This window comes from Magnolia sinica, chromosome 16 (genome assembly GCF_029962835.1).
Source record: "Magnolia sinica isolate HGM2019 chromosome 16, MsV1, whole genome shotgun sequence".
Classification (NCBI taxonomy): Eukaryota; Viridiplantae; Streptophyta; class Magnoliopsida; order Magnoliales; family Magnoliaceae; genus Magnolia; species Magnolia sinica.
The window spans coordinates 3,236,864-3,249,018 of NC_080588.1; the positions used below are offsets into that span (position 1 = coordinate 3,236,864).

Genomic DNA, 12,155 nt, shown 5'->3' on the forward strand with positions numbered 1-12,155 from the left:
GAGAAAATGAATTTCATCCTTCAGTGACTTCTTTAGCTTGTCAGCCTGTATAAAACAACATTTGTAGACACAATCAAACAAGCATGCCTTTGTACACATCTCAAAAGAAAGAAAGATTTAAAAAAAAAAACACTTATATAGGAAGAAATAAAAAATGTACTTGCTAATCTTCTAAACTATGGTAAAATCCAACATGAGTAATGTGGTTTGATGGACTATTGGTTTGTGTAACATTATATAGGAAAAAATCAAAATAAAGTGAGAGGAGCAATGAAACTAAATCTCCAAGCAATTGTATTCTACAAAAATAATAAACTAAAAGTTTTGAGAAGAATACTACAAAAAACAGGAACCTAATTTAGGAAACAGATAACAAAATTCAAAGATCAAAAGAACAAAAACAACATAAAAGCAAATTAATATACAAACCCCTCAATCAGTACAGATGATATTAGGAAGTAATGTCATCATTTTTGTTAAATCTAGTATTCTTACGAGTGCAGCCACTATTCATTGAGCCAATGGTTGAAATGGTGGGCCACATTATGAGATGGGTCATGCCCAAATTTCCCCACATGAGGCAACCTATAGTTCATATCAAATGTGGCCCAATCAAACAGTTAGAATAATCTAATGGGTGAAACTTTTATCGCATTTCCTATCGACAACATGGTCCGCCACATGAACAGGTCAGTTGGATTGCCAAATGGTGGGACCCACATGTATAATTCATTGCATTGATCACTCCGTATACACAGTAACTAAGAACATCACCAGAAAATCACAATCACAATCAAAATCAAAATCATAACAGAAATTCAAATAAAAAGAACGGAATCGAAACAAACACAAAGCAATACGGCAACATTCAACAATCGAATTTCAGTGGCTTAATAAACATTAAATGACACTTGAATCGGACATTCACCAGTTTAAACAGAAACTATACCAACTTCAACTCTAATTAGTTCTAATTGCTGAAATTTATGTGAAATGTTATTTTTAACTAAAGAGACGTTTAGGGAATTCAAATTACAACTTCTATCATGGTCCCCTACATTTAGGGAGTGTTAAAATTTATTTATTTAAAATTTATAGGTTTAGGTTTAGGTTAAGGTTATAGGTTTAGGTTTAGGTGGAGGTTATAGGTTTAGATTGAGGTTATAGGTTATAGGTTTAGGTTATAGGTTATAGGTTATAGGTCTAGGTTTAGGTTATAGGTTTAAGTTTAGGTTTAGAGATTTGAGAATAGGTTTAGGTTTAGGTTTAAGTTATAGGTTATAGGTTTAGTTTATAGGTTATAGGGTTAGGTTTAGGTTAAGGTTATAGGTTTAGGTTTAGGTGTAGGTTATAAGTAGGTTATAGGTTTAGGTTTAGGTTTAGGTTATAGGTTTAGGTTATAAGTTTAGATTGAGGTTATAGGTTATAGGTTTAGGTTTAGGTTATAGGTTTAGGAATTGGGGTTCGGGTTCGGGTTTGGGTTTAGGTTTGGGGTTTAGGGTTATAGGTTATAGGTTATAGGTTTAGGTTTAGTTTATAGGTTATAGGTTATAGGTTTAGTTTATAGGTTATAGGTTATAGGTTATAGGTTTAGGTTTAGGAATTCGGGTTCGAGTTCGGGTTTAGATTTAGGTTTTCAAGTTTAGGTTTAGGGTTAGGAAATCATTGTACCCACTATAAATATATGTAGTTTATCTACACCGTCCATCTGCTTTTCCAGATCATTTACGGGGTTGAAACCAAAATTGAATCATATCCAAAACTCAGGTGGACCATACCACAAGAAACAGTAGGTATAATGACTTCCATCATTGAAACCTTTCTAGGGCATGTAGTGATGTTTATTTATATCCAACCTGTTCACAAGATCACATAGATAGTAATGAATGAAAAAAAATAAATATCAGCGGTTTTCACCTTCCAGGGACCCCCGCTCAATATCCGGATAACTCCGACGCACATTCGGATCTGCTTCATCAATTTCGAGATAATACATAAACACGGGCCTGTCCGAATGGCTAGGCCACCCATATTGTTATCCATAGGAAATAGACAGCTTTATCATGGTCATAACAGCGGTTCCCACCTTTCAGGGACAACCGCTCAACATCCGGATAGCTCCGATGCACATCCGGATCTTCTTCATCAATTTCGAGATAATACATAAAAAAGGTCTGTCTAAATGGCCAGGCTACCATATTGTTGTCCATAGAAAATGGACAGCTTCATCATGGTCATAACAGCAGTTCCCACCTTCCAGGGACCCCCGCTCAATATCCGAATAGCTCCGACACAAATACAGAAACAAACTAATTAGGAACTTACAACAACAAAAGGTACCAGGTCTTTGGTCCAGGGGTGATCTACAATAAAAGTTACCATTTACCATGAACTAAAACCATATATTATCCATACCTTGATTGGACTCACTACAAGGGTAATCTCAATGATGACCCACTGCTTCTGATAATCACTATAGGGGTAAGAAAATTACAAAAAGTAAGACTCATGAGATGACATATGTACAAATAGTGACAAAACTAGCTAGTAATGACAATGACAGGAGGCTTATAGTTTTACCAACTGAAAATTACTGCAAAAATTGATGAATTAGTTCTAAAAATTCAACTAATTTTGCTAAAATAAGCTTGAAGACCTACTAATTAGATGAAACTTACTACCCAAATGAATTTTAAAAAATCTTAAAGTTGGTGGATCAAAATGGTTCTACTGCAGCAGCAAATGGGAGGACCATTCTCCACGAGGATTACTAAATCGAGCCGCATTTAAGTAGTGTATTTCAACAAAATTGACTTTTAAATTCTTTTCTTTCTTTCTTTTGTTTTTCATTTTTTTCAAGAGGTTTCGGCAAAATCTACAACAGTCTAACAAATTCCAAGAAACCAGATGCTTTTTGGCCATCTGGTGATGGGTAGAATAACCTTTTGTAATTTTTTTTCTCTTGAAGAATGACTTCCCTCTCTTCCTACACACCATAGAAATAATTGAATCAAAGGGATCACTTGCATACCTTGTCTACGGTGTTGTTCTGCCTACATACTATATTTGCACTGCCAATATCACCTCTAGTTGAGAACTTACACCTTCTTTCGTCACTGATATAACAACTGAAATGCCATGCACCAACAATTAACAGTCTAAGAAAGTTAACAAAGAAACTACAAGAACATCTGCATGTCAGTCTTCAATTGAATTATCTTTGACTCTACAACCATAGCCTGCTTAAGCATTTCTTCACTAAGCCTGTGTGTTTCTTCATACTTTCTTTCAGTTTCATCTATCTTCTTTTCCAGTGAGCTCACCATGGCCTTCGACAAATTAATGGTGAGTGACATAAATATCACAAGTAGAAATGCAAATGGATGTTCACCCATGGAATTTAGGCAAACTAATTTGAAATGTTATGTTATTCATCACAAAACTCCTTGAGATGGCAATCCCACCTTCAGTTGTTCATTTTCAAAAGTCTATTTATCCAACAACACACTATTAATGACTGGGACCTCCTGTATGACAGGAATTTGGTTTGTTGCTTCTTTCACAGCCTCTTGTTCCTTCACTAGCATCTTTTCAGTTTCTTTGAATTGAAGCTGCATCTCTTCCAATTGCATTTCTTCAATCTTCTTTTCATTAAACTCACCATAGCCTATAACAAATTAATGTTGAGTGATATAAATATCATAAGAAGCCATTTCTAGATACCTCCACCAAATATCACAGAACTTCAACTGCTAAAAATGATATTGCCATTCAATCTAAAAGAAATAAATACTGGCGTGATTTAATGCCATTTTCAAAAACGAATGTAATAACCACTAATAAAAAAAAAAAATCCACTATGTAGTTCTCACCAAGAAAATCAGCATCATCTAAAGACCAACTAACTGGAATCAGCTACACAAATCCTTTTCTGCCAATGCACTCCATCAAGGGCCATTTTCTTAGATAAACTAGTTCTCATGAAGGAGATGCATCCCTAAATATGGCCATTTCGTCAATCACCCAGGTTGCAACATTGAAATAAGATTTATATTAACGGAAGAAATACTAAAATCATATATTTTCTTATGGTTTCTCTGCAACATTAGCAGAATAAGCTAATTCTACAACTAGGCAAGTTTCTCTACAACATTAGCAGCATAAGCTTATTCTACAACTAGGCAGATTGCTCAATGACATTTGTAGAATAAGCTTATTCTACAATATGTGTGGAGCCCATCATGATCTGTGCAAGGTTCCACTATCCATCATGTGTGCCCCCCTCATTTTCCTTTTGGAGGACAAAAATCAGGCTGACCCAAAACTCGGGTGGGTCACACCATATAAAATCATGCCCAAATCCGCTAAAATCACGTGGTGTGGCTCATTTGAGTTTTGGAATGGTCTGATCTTTTGGGTGTCAATCCATCCTTGTGAGGTGTGTCTTATGAATGGATTGTATGACAAACACAAAACATGGCGGGCTTCCCATTCCAATCATTGGGTGTCGTGTGAACCACCTGTGTTTTGGAATGGTCTGATTTTTTGGATATGGGTGAACTTATGAATGGATTGTATGGTAAACACAAAATGAGCCGCAGTGAAAAATAGAACTGAATCAATCAAAACATTATCTTCAAAATACCTGCAACAATCATACATGTTAGTGTAGAACAAATGTTGGAAATAATCTGATAAAAGCTATCTAGTAGCTACTCTGCATGCAAAAGATGAACTGGAAGACTAGATGAAAGTCCTTAGACATTAACCCATTTATTTCAAGAGGCTTTTTACCATTCCTAAATCCATGTGCAGAAAGACCAGATGGAGTAGAAAAAATGTGTGAGAAACAATAATCAATCTGAAAGAAGCTTGATTCAGTCAGCACAATGCCTTAGTTGTAAGATCCTTCATTGTTGATACTAACTTGTCAAAGACTTGATCTTGATACCAAGTGTTCCGGACTAATATCCTGGGATCTGTTACTAGAGTAAAAGAACACAACATTATAATTTTAGATAATATTGAGCGCCATAGCTGTAGTAGGCATCAGCCCAAGAATAGTCAAAGATAAATTCTCCATACGAGTGATTGCAATTCAAAGTAACTAAAATAGTTCAGCTACTATCAAACAGAAGCAACTAAAAGCTGATTGTAAAAGTTAAAAATAACCATTTAAACAAGAAAAAGTAACAAGAATAGAACATGGACAACATTGCAGATGTTAAACCTTTTAAGTAAAGTGGAACACCACCTAAAATATTTTCATATATATTTATCCTGAGCAATAAGATGCCGAGGCACCCATCCTCTTTCCTGAAATCATTTCAGATAAGATATCAAAAAAAGATCCGAGGGTACAGGTTGATGCTGGTAACTATATGATATACATAAGAACGCTCATTTGTCATGTATTCATGGATGACCACCTAAAGAGAAGAACAGATCCAAGTGTTTAGAAACTCATGACAATATGATATGATGCAATGATCAAACCTGCACTGCAAAACAATTGACAAAATGCAACTGAGAATGGATCTTTTAGCTATAAACTTTAGAAGAAAAAATCTGATCGTTATATAACCTTTCAAGCCTTGACTTCTAAGATCCATGTTGACATTAAGATCTCTTCCATAAATAAAGGATATTACAAAAAATGAATGTCCAACAGTCTAAAAAATGAACTATGACACTATAACAAAATCTAAACTGATAGTGTGAGTGTAACCATTTGCATCTATTAAAGAGAAAATAGACAACAACATGTGAATCTGTTGCAGACCCAGGCCAGATCCTAGTCAACAACAAGACAAACCTAGAAGCTCGATAGTCCACTGCTATCTCATGAGATCCCCATGCCATCCCTTCTATTAGTGAAGTAAATTGTACAAATCTTGTGGGATGCCTATTAAACAAAGATCAAACTGAGGACTAATTCGATTTCCATGATAAATGAATCAGATTATAGAACCTGAATTGTAAATTGTAGGATGTTAACCACAAGCTCATGTTATGAGAATCCAAAATGTGATTCAAGATCATGATAGTCCAAGGGACACCTGAGAGCTGATTGGAGGCCACCATTCTCCCGATAACCACAGCAAAACACGTGCACAAACCCTATACTCAACTCAAGCATGCCCTTATAAATCATACATGTAAATCGTAATAACCAAAGTGTTCTCCCTTTGGCTTCAACAAACCATATCCGGAAGAGTACTTCTTGATAACTGAAGTGTCAAGTGGAGGAGAAAAGGAACCCATAAAGCAGTTGAACTTTGTGGATACCAAAGGCCTGAGGTCATGTTGGGTCCTCTAAAGGTCATGTTGGGCTCGAGTTAATACACATTTCTAACCTTATCATAACCAAAGAAAAGAAAATAAAAGAAAAAAGGAAAGGAAGAAATAAGAAAGGAAAAAAAAAAAAAAAAGAAGGGAAGAAAGAAACGTGATTCGCCTTACCAACCTGTTTTAGATATGCCTAAGCCCCAAGGCCTTATAAGCAAATGTCCAAATATCATAAAATGTAGTAACATACCACACCTTTTTCTCTGTCCTGCACCAAGGGTTTATTTGGAGCAGGGCCTAATACCAACCCTCCTTGATTTTCCACCGGAGAATGTAGGATCCAAATTTACCTGGTGTTTGGTTTATTCATGAGGTCATGTGGGGAGTGGCAAAGACACTAAGAAGGCCACCTTTTGGAACTCCGTTTCATCTGTTGCCCAAAACGGAAGGGACAGGGCTACCCAATCGGAATCCATCCATCTTGGCCACCCTTGTCCAAACAGGCCCTCAACGAGAATATCTTGGTTGAAGCATTTCTTCAAACATGATGAAGTTGGCCTTAATTTGATCAGATCATCACCAGCACATTTACATGATGAAGTTGCGTTGATTTTTTTAGTAATTTTAACTGATGCAACCATGTCGATGAAACATGTCTTAGTAATTTCGAGTCCATGGAGTAATTTTTCAGTTTTACATTGGAAGGGGTGTAGAAATACCATTAAGTTTCAACAGTTTGTGGCAATAATGTTATACATATCTATGGTGTTTTGTCAAAAAAAAAAAAGATCTCCTTTCATGAATGTCATTTCAACAAACAGATAGCATGCCATTTCAACAAACAGATAGCATGCCATTTCATCAAACAGTTAGCGTATATCAAATTTAAAAGACAGGAAAAGAGATACAAATAGAAGAACATATCAAACCTATGGAGAGGAGCTTCACGGCGTGTGTTTCTTTGGGAAGGAGATTCACGGTTGCTGCAATGGAGAGAGAGAGAGAGAGAGAGAGAGAGAGAGAGAGAGAGAGAGTGAAATGCTCGTGTTTGGGCGTGGCTCTGTTTTGAGCGCGCGCCCAAATTTGGAGATCTTCAGACGGACGACGTAGACGGTCCAATCAGGGGCTCTGTGGGGCCCACCATGATGTATTTCATTAATCCATTTTGCTCTATACTTTTAATAAATTATTTTACTTTAGGACACCAAATTTCAGGTATATTGAAGGCCCAAGTGGACCACACCATAAGAAGCAACTATACTTTAATATCAACATTTCCTACCATGTGGTCCACTTGAGCCTTCGAACTAGCTGATTTTTTTTTTCATCCTCTAAAGTAATATTTAAAAATATATAGACAACTTAGATAGAACATATAGTTTTTTTTAGGCCTCATAGAGCCCCTTACAACACTATTAATTATTAATGATGTATCAACTTTTTAGCTACAGATTAAAACCGTAGCAACAATAGCTAAGGTTTATATTCGTAGTAAAAAAGTAACGTGGTTTGAATCATTTGCCCTTTTTTTGGTAGTGGGGTTATTTGACAAATGCGATTGGTACGAGCGCACGTTGAATTAATCGACATAAAGCGCGTAAGCACTCCGCGTGGCCTAACTACTGTCGACAATCAGCGTATGACTCGGATTCATCGAATGTATCTAATGTGGCGAAACTAGTTCGACCACTTAATCAGGAGTCATTACTGATTGCCTAGACTAGGTGGTAGTCCCAAACATACTTAAATGTCATAGGAAATCACATATGTTACTCATTTGAGCATTTAACGAACAATTCAAACATAATTCTCATTTGAGCATTTTATCAAACACCTTGAGCATGTTGACATACATATGCATTTCATCGATAAATCATATAACAACAATTTAAGTTATATAAAATAAACTACTAATATGGATACGGTAGTTGAGAATCCCATCTCAACACCTTTGATAAAAGCGATTTACCAAACAATTACTCATTCAGACATTTTATTAAACACTTAGACTACATAATACTACATACACAAATTAGATCAGTTATAACATATATTATGGCAAATCCTTTCGTAAAGGAGTTGTCATACATACAACAAACATGTATTCTAGGTTGATAGTCATGGCAAACATAAATCAGAATTGCACTTTCATTCAAACATTTTAACAAACACATGGAATGTATTATATATTCACATAGTTCACACACATGTATAGTTTATCGAATATATTGTAACTAAGCTTATATGGTAGTAATCAAGTCAGACATAAATCATTACTGACATTGAAAGCCTTAAAAACCATAACTTAAACATTTACAATCCGCACCTTTCGTCAGATTCCTCATTTCAAACTCGGTTTGAATCCTACGACTCTGTTTACAGAACAATAGTTACCTGAATCACAAAATAGGTTAGCTATTTCGCCGATTTCTCTATTTGGATTCCTAAAACAAGATTAGGGTTAGGATTTCTTACCCAAATCGAAGATAGAATCGTTGGTATAGCGATGGTGGGGTGGTGATTTGGTATGTGGAGTAGTGGGAGTGAATCCCAGCAATGATCTCCCTCTCTCTCTCTCTCTCTCTCTCTCTCTCTTCTCCTCACTCCTTTTTCCTCTTTTATCCATTCTCTCTCCTAGTGTTAGAGAAATTCGTATGGAATGAGAGAGGGGTGGTTTAAGGTCCTTAAATAGGCCCAGAACTGGTTCAATTGGCTCCAAGGCCATGATATACTTAGGTTATAGCCAAAGGGTGTCTGTTTCGGGCAAACGGGACTCATCTAAAGGCCCATTACTCACCTGCGTCATGGAGTAAGTTCCCTGACCATAGATCTAAGCTAGGTTATGCTTTCAGTTTGATTGGATTTGTGGATCGATCGTGGAGGACTTGTTTCAGTTCAATGGTCATCGTCACTCGATCAGGGTCACAAGTATACTGACACGTGCAGGAAAATTTCCCTGATCAAAGGATAAAGTTGGTCAGAAATTGACAGTCTGAAGTCTTCAATTTCGCCTGTAAGTGAATGGTCCAATTCACTTAAGTTTGAGTTCATTTTCTAGAGATATTTGCATTTCTCGCACACTTTGCTCCGGGCTCAAGTTGTGCGTTTCTAGATACTATTTGAGCTCGATTCCCGTGATGGTTGTCAAGCCCAATAAGGTGATCATAACCTTATAGTTTCGCGGTAATCGAACTTTCGACGCGCGGTGTAGGTCCGATACGGAGTTTTAATGTGCTCTCGAGAGCAACTGAGTTTTGAGATTTCTCCTAAGTTTTTAAGTAATGTTGAGCTAGTGATTTTAATAGTTTTGGGTTTTGTAGTTCGTATAGATAGTGGTTCAAGCAAGTCTACCGATTAATTTAGTTTAGTACTTAATTAATTTTCATCTAATTTCCATAGTATATGGTCTTTAAGGATTTCTGCTTGAGGTGGTACTCGGATTTTTGTACGGATTTTTTCGAGACGTTACAACTTAATGGTCTAAAAGTGGGCCCAAAGTTGATTTATGATTCGTAATAAATGATAAATTTTGAACCCACTTTTGGACAATTAAATGGTATATAAATGAAATAATTATAAATCCATTTAAAATTTCATCAAATTGTATTTCCAACGAGTACAAAATCACACAGAACATGTAATGGGGAGTTATGGACGTTTTTGTCAAATCGATGGCACACAACGAATATCAACGATTAACAATTAATGATGAACTTTGGACTTATTTTTAGATAATCAAATAGTATCCAAATGAGATGATTCTAACACCAATTTAAATTTCATCAAATTTCTCTTTTAACAAGCACAAGATCACTTAAATCGAATATGTAACAAGGGAGTTATAATCATTTTTGTCAGATCAATGGTTCACAATGAACGTCAACTATACATAATGAATAATGAAATTTGGGCTAACTTTGGAGTAATCAAATGGTGTCTAAATTATATGATTATAAATTCATTTAAAAGTTCATCAAATTATCTTTCTAACGAGTATTAAATTAATCAAATCAAATATATAATGAGACAATTATGTTCATTTATATGAGATTAAAAATTTACAGTATACTTATGATGCACAGTGAAAATAGCAACCATCCACGGTCATAGCCAGCGATCCACTCTAAAATATAATTTCACTGCAAAACTTTAAATGTGATCTGTATAAGCTTCCACCGCAACAACTTTACAGTAAAGAGGCCATCTTGACCAAAAACCGGTTTGAATTGGCTTCTTGCCCTTTGCTCCAGGGTATCCACACCGTGGGGCCCACCTCATTGATGGACAGATATCCACCATATGGACACGTGTAGACGTTCTAGATGAGCCGCCCACGGACGCTGGTCGGATCAGCATACCTGATTATTATAATCATACGAGTGCATTTTCAGACCGTAGGTGGGCGGTTTGTCGATCTTTGCTACAATACTACCCTAATTACAGTTATAGGAACCGTCGGTAATATATCCGTTGGATCTGCGTATATTTGAATGATCCAAACCGTTATATGGTGGACCTCACTATCAAAGAGGTTACTGTCCATAATAATCTTGATAATTTAACTCTTTTCCTTTGAATCTGGACCGTTATCTCAACTGTTGCTTTATGGACCATCCATAAAACTTCAGACCGTCAAAATCTTGATATTTTCTAGGCATCCAACTACCAGCTATCTATTTCGAGAGATCAACAGTTTGGATTACCGTCCATAACCAAAGATCCAACGGCTACAGTCCCGACGTAATCCTATTGCTTTACGTCCAGACGTACTGTATAAAACCATCTGTTTGTCGACAGATGTGGATAAGAACTTAAATTTCTACCAAAATTCTGTTGACTTTATACCCCTCCAGAATTATAGTATAATCAACCCCAGGCTTCGTACGGTATACATTCCTTCAAATTTATATAAGTGGGCCCTACTTTTAGGTAATCCAGACCGTTGATCTACTGATTGTCATCACTGATGGACTAAATCCCGAAAATTTCTAATAAAAATAGATGTTTTTGGTCAGTATTTGGAGTTTTTTTAATTTGGATGTTGACCGTCATCATTTCTATTTTAAAGCACGATGATATTCTTTTACATGATCCTATAAAATCAGATGCGACAGACTAGCATGGGTTATCGGATCTGGGGCCCACATATCAAATCGAAGGCTCCAGCATATCGTGCAAAGCGACGGATCGGTGTATTTTATATTTCCTCCTTTTCTGGTAATCCCTTTCGCTAAATGCTGAGAGTGCACTTTTTATGTGCGCTCTCCTCACACGTGAAATGAGGAATGCAAGTGTAACATCGGCCCCGTTCATCAGACAATTCCTATTCCCTACTTTATGAATATCATTATTTCTTAAAAATTGGACGGATAAGATCATCATATGAAGGCTTAGAAATTGACCAACGGTTCGAATTTGATTTACACACGTTTACACGCATTATCAGTAGGGTGAACGAATGGACCTGATTTTGGCAAATGAAAAGTAAACCTTTGGGTCATCATGATGAACAGGTACAGATTACACACACGTGCCGCGTCTTTACACGTGAGGCGAGTATTCTTACAGAGTGCACTCGCATTCCTCCGTCCATTTTTCCACTTTTATCCTCCTCCTTCGTGACAATTCCCTTCCAACCACACCATCAGTTATTTGATACTCTGATTGAGGATGATGGTTCGTACACATGCACTTGAAAAATGGTAAATTTAGTATATATGTCACAATCCGCCAATTATTTAATTAGTTATATAATAATTCATCTAAAGTGGAAGATACTATTGGACGGTTTAATTTGAATTAATTTGTTGAAAATCGAAAAGGGTCAAGTGGAACCAAGGTGGCCCGTTATTTATGGCCCACCCTAC

At 36.3% G+C, this 12,155-nt stretch overlaps 1 long non-coding RNA gene across 1 annotated transcript; it reads right to left on the reverse strand.

Annotated features, from left to right (window-relative positions):
* Positions 1-3,190: 3,190 nt before the first annotated feature.
* LOC131229727 (uncharacterized) lies at positions 3,191-3,972 on the reverse strand. The gene is made up of 3 exons (XR_009163562.1): positions 3,873-3,972; positions 3,465-3,667; positions 3,191-3,329 (listed from the first exon to the last, which is right to left on the reverse strand). It is a non-coding gene; the product is annotated as an uncharacterized LOC131229727 (long non-coding RNA).
* Between the last annotated feature and the right edge of the window lie 8,183 nt (positions 3,973-12,155).